The sequence below is a fragment of the Myodes glareolus genome, chromosome 19 (genome assembly GCF_982192425.1).
Source record: "Myodes glareolus chromosome 19, mMyoGla1.1, whole genome shotgun sequence".
In the NCBI taxonomy this organism is placed as follows: domain Eukaryota; kingdom Metazoa; phylum Chordata; class Mammalia; order Rodentia; family Cricetidae; genus Myodes; species Myodes glareolus.
In genome coordinates, this window is record NC_142044.1 from 3,649,978 (window position 1) to 3,657,710 (window position 7,733).

At 49.5% G+C, this 7,733-nt stretch overlaps 1 long non-coding RNA gene across 2 annotated transcripts; it reads right to left on the reverse strand.

Annotated features, from left to right (window-relative positions):
- Positions 1–557: 557 nt before the first annotated feature.
- LOC146891127 (uncharacterized) lies at positions 558–3,389 on the reverse strand. 2 transcript variants are annotated; one of them, XR_014998197.2, is made up of 4 exons: positions 3,166–3,389; positions 1,368–1,507; positions 1,065–1,121; positions 558–900 (listed from the first exon to the last, which is right to left on the reverse strand). It is a non-coding gene; the product is annotated as an uncharacterized LOC146891127 (long non-coding RNA). The 2 variants fall into 2 exon arrangements; XR_015735556.1 differs by lacking the exon at positions 1,065–1,121.
- Between the last annotated feature and the right edge of the window lie 4,344 nt (positions 3,390–7,733).

Below are 7,733 nucleotides of genomic sequence, written 5' to 3' on the forward strand. Positions count from 1 at the left end.
GGCAGCTCTGACCTGGGACACTTCCCCTATCAGTGGCTTTTATGAGCAAATCACTCTGAGAAAGCTAGGCAGCTGGATGGAGTGTGTGCATAGAACACAGAGCCAGGGCTGGTGAAGGCAGAGAAGAAAACGCTGTGAAACAGGAGCCAAATGACCGACGTCCCACACCACCGCAGGACTCAGAGAATATGACCTTGCATCCTGGCATTGGCTGCTTCAAGTAGCAGTGTTGGCCAGGCGGTGGCGCATGTCTTTAATCCTAGCATTCAGGAGGCAGAGGCAGGTAGATCTCTGTGAATTCCAGGACAGCCTACAGAGCGAGTTCCAGGACAGCCTACAGAGCGAGTTCCAGGACAGCGAGGGCTACTCAGAGAAACCCTGTCTTGGGGGTGGGGATGGGGTTCAGTGGGGGCTCTTTTGAGAGCAATACAACCTGATCATTTGGTTCCGGGAGACCACATGGTCTGGAGTTATTAGGTCAGAGCTTGGGCTCTGGCGGCCTTAACAAGCAAGGCTCAACCACCTGTCCTGAGTAAACAGAAAGCCAAAGTGAAGAGTGGAGAGAAGAGATTATTTATTCATTGTGTCCACACTGGGAAGAGAAACAAATGAGGGGAGCATTACCCCCCCCCACACACACACACACAGATACTTCACCTCCCATTCCCACCCATCATTGACCAGGCATTGTCTCTGGCTCCAGTCTGTGGTCTGACACATTCCTGCCCTGGCCGGGACCAGGCCTCAGCTTCTCCCCTCCCCAGTGTGGATCCCAGCAAATCCCCAGTCTTTGCATTCTTTTGTTTAGTGGTCCAGCAGCCAAGGCACAAGTGTCTCTACTTAGAATGTGTTCTCCCTCCTGCCCCTGGGCGTCCTCGGGGTCTCTGCTGTCTTCTTGACCTTGGGGTCAAATGGAGGCACACTGGTTTCTTTCCCAAGCAGGGCAAATGGATAGCTCCCTTGTCGTGTCCCTCCCTCCATCTTTCCCAAGGAAGGAAGGAAAGAAGGAAGGAAGGAAGGAACTTATTTTTGCAGAGGACCTTGGCTATGTTTGAAGCACTCACATGGTGGTTCACAAACATCCACGACTCCAGTTCCAGGGCATCTGATTCTTCCGACCACTGAAGGCACCAGACACATAAACACACACACACACACACACACACACACACACACACACACAAGTTAAACACTCAGATGCAAAATAAAATTAATAGATCTTATTAAAAACAAGCAAACAAATGAAAAACCTCAAGGCCTGCCCGAGCTACGTGGTGAGTTCAAGCCCAGCCTGGGTCACACAGCAATACCCTACCTCAGGAAGAAGAGGTGCAGGAAGAGGAGGAGGAAGAGAGCAATTATGCTACCTTGGGGAGCTCATCAGAAGTTCTGGAGTTCTGGATGTGGGGCGGGGGCATTGTAACTCCAGGGTCGACAGTTTCTGGAGCTGGGTGGTTTCTGCAGCAAGCGTAAAGGAAGATTCCACAACAGTCCCCTGACCTGTGCTCTGAATGAGGAGAGAAAGCTCATTTAGTATGCAAATTCTGACCTCACCCCAGCAGGTAAGAGCAGTAACAGCTGACGTCATTAGTACAAGTCTCTCTGTCCAGTTTCTCTAGATAACACACCCCTCTCCTGCTGGAGGGGGGCGCAGTTTAGCCTCTGCAAGTCTCTCTGCTGGTAGAAGTACTTCAAAATAATCCCCCTGTTTCAGGCTCCATCTGCTGCCTTCCTTGGCACCTCATGTCCCAATTGCTGAGGCTTTCCAAGATCCTCCGGCCAAGCAGCTTCCTCTCGACTTCAGGCTCTCTGCCGGGAGTCATCTCGTGGCTGTCTTCCCACAGGGAGACTCAAGGCTACGCCCACATGGTGGGGGCTAGAGGTGAGGTTGGGGATCACTCTGTCCGTCTTCACTCAAGTCAGTGTTGGGGGAAACTGCCTTTCATGATGGGGAGGGCCCAGAACTCTGCGTGAGGCACTTCTTAGTACCTACTGTGTGCCAAACACTTTGCATGAATTCTATTTAATTCGAAAAGTAGGTATTCTTGTCCTCATCTTATAAGCAAGAAAACTGAAAGCCGGCAGGGTTCCATCCAAATTATGGATGAAATCATAATTTGTATGATTTCATCCCCTCGAATACTGGGAGGCCCTGGATAAGGGTCTGCTCTTACACAGCCTCAACGTGACGGTGACAGCCTCACCGTTGAGTTGTCAAGCCTGCCTTCATCACCCAGTAGGCAACCTGCAACATTAGCCACATCCACACACATGCACACCCCGTATCCATATGGTCACAAGAAGCCAGGCTGGGGAGATGGCTCTGTTGGTAAAGTGCTTGTCCAGCAAGTGTGAGGACCTGAGTTCACTCCCTGGAACCCACTTTCAAAAACAGAAAAGTCAGGTGTGGTGCACACACCTGCTCTCCGTGTGGGAAGATAGACGAGCCACACAGATCCCTGGGACTTGGTAGACAATCAGTCTAGCTCACTAGGTGAGTTCCAGGCGAGGGGACTCTGGTAGACAGCGCCTAAGGAATGACATCCAAGGTTGACCTCTGTCCTCCACACATGAGACTACACATGTGAACATGCACCTATACACACATGTGCACCATCACGCACACACACACACACACACACACACACACACACAGGCACGCACACATGCGCATCCTTTCAGGCTATGACTAAGTCAGCCTGAGCTACACTATCCTGTTTGGTTGGTCGCATCTTTTCTGTGGAAGGTGAAGCCTCCAAAGAAAGACTGGCCTGGAACTTACAGTGCGCAGCTCAAGATGACTTTTTATTCTTAAAACCCTCTTTTTTCATTTTACATACCAGTCCCAGTTCCCAACCCCTCCCCTTCTCCTGTCCCCTCCACCTCCCCCCACACCACCCTCATCGACTTCTCAGAGAGGGTAAGGCACATTGCTTTGAGGAAAGTCCAAGGCCCTCCCCACTATATTTAGGCTGAGCAAAGTATCCCTCCAAAGAGAATGGGTTTCAAAAAGCCAGTACAAGCAGTAGGGATAAATCCTGGTTCTACTGCCAAGGGCCCCTCAGTTTGCCCCAGCCATTCAACTATCACCCATATTCCAAGGGTCTAGTTTGAACCTATGCTGGTTCCTTCCCAGTCTAGCTATAGTTGGTGAGCTCCCATTACCCCAGGTAAGCTATTTCAGTGGGTGTTCCCATCATGGTCTTGACCTCTTTGCTCATATTCTCACTCCTCCCACTCTTCAGCTGGACTTTGGGAGCTCAGCCCAGTGCTCCGATGTGGGTCTCTGCCTCTGCTTCCATCAGTTGCTGGGTGAAGGATGTATGGTTACATTGAAGATAGTCATCAATCTGACTAGAGGGCAAGGCCAGATCGAGCCCCCTTTCCACTATTGTTTAGAATCTTAGCTGGGGTCATATTTGTGGACTCCTGGGAACTTCTTTAGTTCCAGCTTTAGATCTAAACAGAGAATTCTCAACAGAAGAATCTCAAATGACCGAAAGACACTTAAGGAAATGTTCAACATCCTTAGCTATCAGGGAAATGAAAATCTAAACAACTCTGAGATCTTTACCTGACATCTTACACCTGTCAGAATGGCTAAGATCAAGAACACCAATAAAAGCTTATGCTGGAGAGGATGCAGAGTAAGAGGAACACCCCTCCATTGCTTGTGGGAATGCAAACTTGTACAACCACTCTGGAAATCAGTATGGAGTTTTCTCAGAAAATTGGGACCCAATCTACCTCAGGACCCAATGATACCACTCTTGGGCATATGCCCAAAGGATGCTCAATCATAGTACAAGAACATTTGTTCAACTATGTTCATAGCAGCATTATTTGTGATAGTTAGAACCTTGAATCAACCTAGATGCACCTCAACCGAAGAATGGATAAGGAAAATGTGGTACATTTACATAGTGGAGTGCTACTCAGTGGTAAAAAAACAATGACATCATGAAATTTGCATGCAAGTAGATGGAACTAGAAAAAAAAATCCTAAGTGAGGTAGCCCAGACCCAGAAAGATGAGCATGGTATGTGTTCACTCATAAGTGAACATTAAATGTAAAACAAAGGACAACGGTCCTATAGCCCATGGCCCCAGGGAAGCTAAGTTACAGGTGAACCCTAAGAGAAACATATATAGATCCCCTTAGGAAGAAGAAATAGACAAGATCTCCTGAGAAAATTGGGAGCATGGGGGTGAGGGGAGAAGGGAGGGTGGAAGGAGAGGAGGAGGGGAGAAGGAGGGGGGAAGAGAACTTGAGGGAATGGGATAGTCAAGATGGGGAAAGACAGAGACGGAGGGCAAGCTGAGGGACTCTTGATGGAAGGAGCCATTGCGGGACTGGCAAGAAATCCGAGCTGCCTTTAAGAGATCCCAGCTCAATAGGAGAATCAGTGAGACAGCCTCCCTCCCCCAGCTCTGACTCCTGCTGAGAGTGGAATAGAAGCAAGCGTAGCCATGGTGATGGTGGCAGTGGCTGAGAGTCAGTGGGATGGGGGGGCAGTACAGGCAGCCTGCAGACGATGGGCAGGTGAGTCTCTGGGAAGATACTCATGGGGGAGTCGGGTAGAGGACTGGCTTTCCCATCCCAGCCTTCTTCCCTGACTCACGGCTCAGGTGGGTGGATCACCTTTCCTGGGGTGTAGCAGGGGAGAGGAGGTACAAGAAGCCTCTTTCTGGAATGATCTGCCTTCTCGGGCTCTGGAAAGACATACAGCATTAGGGAAGGAAAGCTACATGGAAAGTAGACACGAAGGGCCATCCCCCTGCCTCTGTCCCTGTCCCTGTTCCTACCCTGAGCTCACCCATTCCCTCAAGTATACATCCTTGCTTAAGGGTTGAATCTAGGGACCTCACATATGGGCCCTGCGTGACAGAGAGAGAGGAGAAGCCCCTTCTGTGACTGCCACCATGCGAGATGCCCTAATACGGATGCAGTGAACCTCAAAAGTCCTTCCTGCTGAAGTCTCACTGCAGGCTGCATGTCACTCCCAGCATGGAAGCACGTGATCACGGCTTGCGTGCTCTGGGCTGACCTCCACTCTGGTCCTGCCCTAGCTTCTGCCTGCAAGCCTCGCTCTGGGTGTCCATGAGTGTACTCCTCAGGGATCCACCTGAGAATCACTTTTCAGCAAAGCCTACCCTGTCCTCCAGCTTAGTCACACCACATCTCAGGGCCTGGGGACCTCCGTTTGGTAGAACTGCTCTCTCTAGATAGGGTGCCTCTCTGTTCTACAGGACTCCAGAGCCAGCGGGACAGTGCCCGGCCTTGTCTCTGATCTCCTCAGATTCCCAGTATTTTGCACAACATTATCTGGCAGGAAGTCCTTGGAAAAGACGGAGGGAGGGGCACGACGAGGAACTTAGCCATTTGCCCTGCTTGGGAAAGAAACCACCAGTGTGCCTCCATCTGACCCCAAGGTCAAGAAGACAGCAGAGACCCCGAGGATGCCCAGGGGCAGGAGGGAGAACACATTCTAAGTAGAGACACTTGTGCCTTGGCTGCTGGACCACTAAACAAAAGAATGCAAAGACTGGGGATTTGCTGGGATCCACACTGGGGAGGGAAGAGGCTGAGGCCTGGTCCCGGCCAGGGCAGGAATGTGTCAGACCACAGACTGGAGCCAGAGACAATGCCTGGTCAATGATGGGTGGGGATGGGAGGTACAGTGTGTGGGGTGTGTGTGTGGGGGGGGGGTAATGCCCCCCTTATTTGTTTCTCTTCCCAGTGTGAGCACATTGAATAAATAATCTCTTTTCTCTACTCTTCACTTTGGCTTTCTGTTTTCTCAGGACAGGTGGTTGAGCCTTGCTTGTTAAGGCCGCCATTGACCAAGTTCTGATCCTAATAACTCCAGACCACGGGGTCTCCCGGAACCAAATGATCTCTTTTTTCTTTTTTTCTTCCTTTCTTCTCTATTATTTGTTTGTTTGACCTAGGGTCTCATTATGCAGCCTTGGCTGAAACTCTCTATGTAAACCAGGCTGCCCTCAAACTCAGAGATTTGCCGGCTTCTGCCTCCAGCCTGCTGAGACGAAGGGAATGTACCATCTCACCCAGCACAAGTACTCCCAACCACTGAACCTTCTCTCCAGGCCCTGGTCGTGAGTTTTCCATCCTCCTGTCTCTGTCTCTGTCCTCACGCATGACCACCTTCTCAGAGCCCTGGTCAAGGGTCTCTCCTGATGATGACGTCACAGTTTCTCAGAGCCCTGGTCAAGGGTCTCTCCTGTTGACAACGTGAGAATAGCACTATGAAGTGGGAAAGCAGAGGAGACAAAGAACGAACAGGAGAAACTGAGAACAAATCAGAGCTGCTGTCTTGAGAAACACTGAGACAGCATCCACAGGATACATGAAACAGTGTAAGTAGGGCACAAGCCCCTGAATGTTAAAAATACAAGAGGAAATCTCAAAGTTTGTGGAACAGCGTTGGAAGGTAAAGTTGGTGAAATGTCCCTGGCCTAGTTTTCTTCTCTTGCTATGAGAAAAACCATGGCCAAAACCAACTCGGGGAAGAGAGAGTTTATTTCAGTTTATGCTTCCTGGTAACCGCTCCCCATGGAGAGAAGTCAGGGTAGGAGCTCAAGGCAGGCCCCTGATGCAGAAACGGAGTCCTATGTATGATTTTTCTCTTTGGGACTTGCCGGCTTGTTGGGGTACCCGGCGGGACAGAAACCTCAACAAGCCGGCCCTCATGTTACAAATGGCGCCAACGTGTGGACAACTGTATCCACATAAAGCCTGAGACAGCTTGGGAAGTAATTCTAGAACAAAATAACAGCATTATGCATGGTTTCTTGGTAGCAGCAATTTCTCGGGTCTGCTCTGCTTGCTAGAGGCAAGCAAATGCTCTCATCTAAGAGAGGCTTCCTGACTCAGCTTTAGCTGCAAAACCTTGCAGCTCTTTTAAGAGGTCCTGCCACGAAACACTTAAACGTTGATGAAAAGCTGAACGCACGCTTTTCGGTTTTCAGCCATAGCAGGAAAAAAGCTGTGCTGTTTTAAAATGCTGGCTTTCTGGGCCGTCCTGCCAGGGCAATCTCTGACTCTTTCAGGCAGGCAGTCCGACTGAATGTGGTCTGTGAGCAGAATGCTATGGCTTGCTTGCTAGCAAGGACCTTGAAACGCCATAGAGTTGTGACAGTGAACACAGCTCTGGCTGGTATCTCAGCCATGAGGCTGAAAAGTTAAAAAATGAGCTGGATCTAGCCTTCAAAGCCACGGCTTTCCGTATTGCTTTGTAAATTAAAGGCTCATGTGGTCAAAAAAGAGAGATATACAGTAAAGAGAGATTCAAAGAGGAAGAAAACCTCTAAATGGTTTACAGTGTGTATATGCAGGCTAAAAGTTAAAGTTCTTAAAGTTAAAAGGAAAGAAAGAGAGTAGTTGGGTGTGGTGGTACACACCTTAAATCCCAATGCCTGGGAGGCAGAGGCATATTGACCTCTGTGACCTCAAGGTGTGGTAGTACACGCCTTTAATCCCAATGCCTGGGAGGCAGAGACAGATCTCTGTGAGTTCAAGGTGTGGTAGCATACACCTTTAATCCCAGCACTGGGGAGGCAGAGACAGGAGGATCTCTGTGAGTTCAAAGACAGCCTGGTCTACAGTGTTATTCCAGGACAAAGATATACAAAGATCCTGTCTCAAAAAGTAAAAGTAAAAATAAAAGAAATAGAGGTTAAAATAAAGCCACATAAAGATGGAAAATGCACAG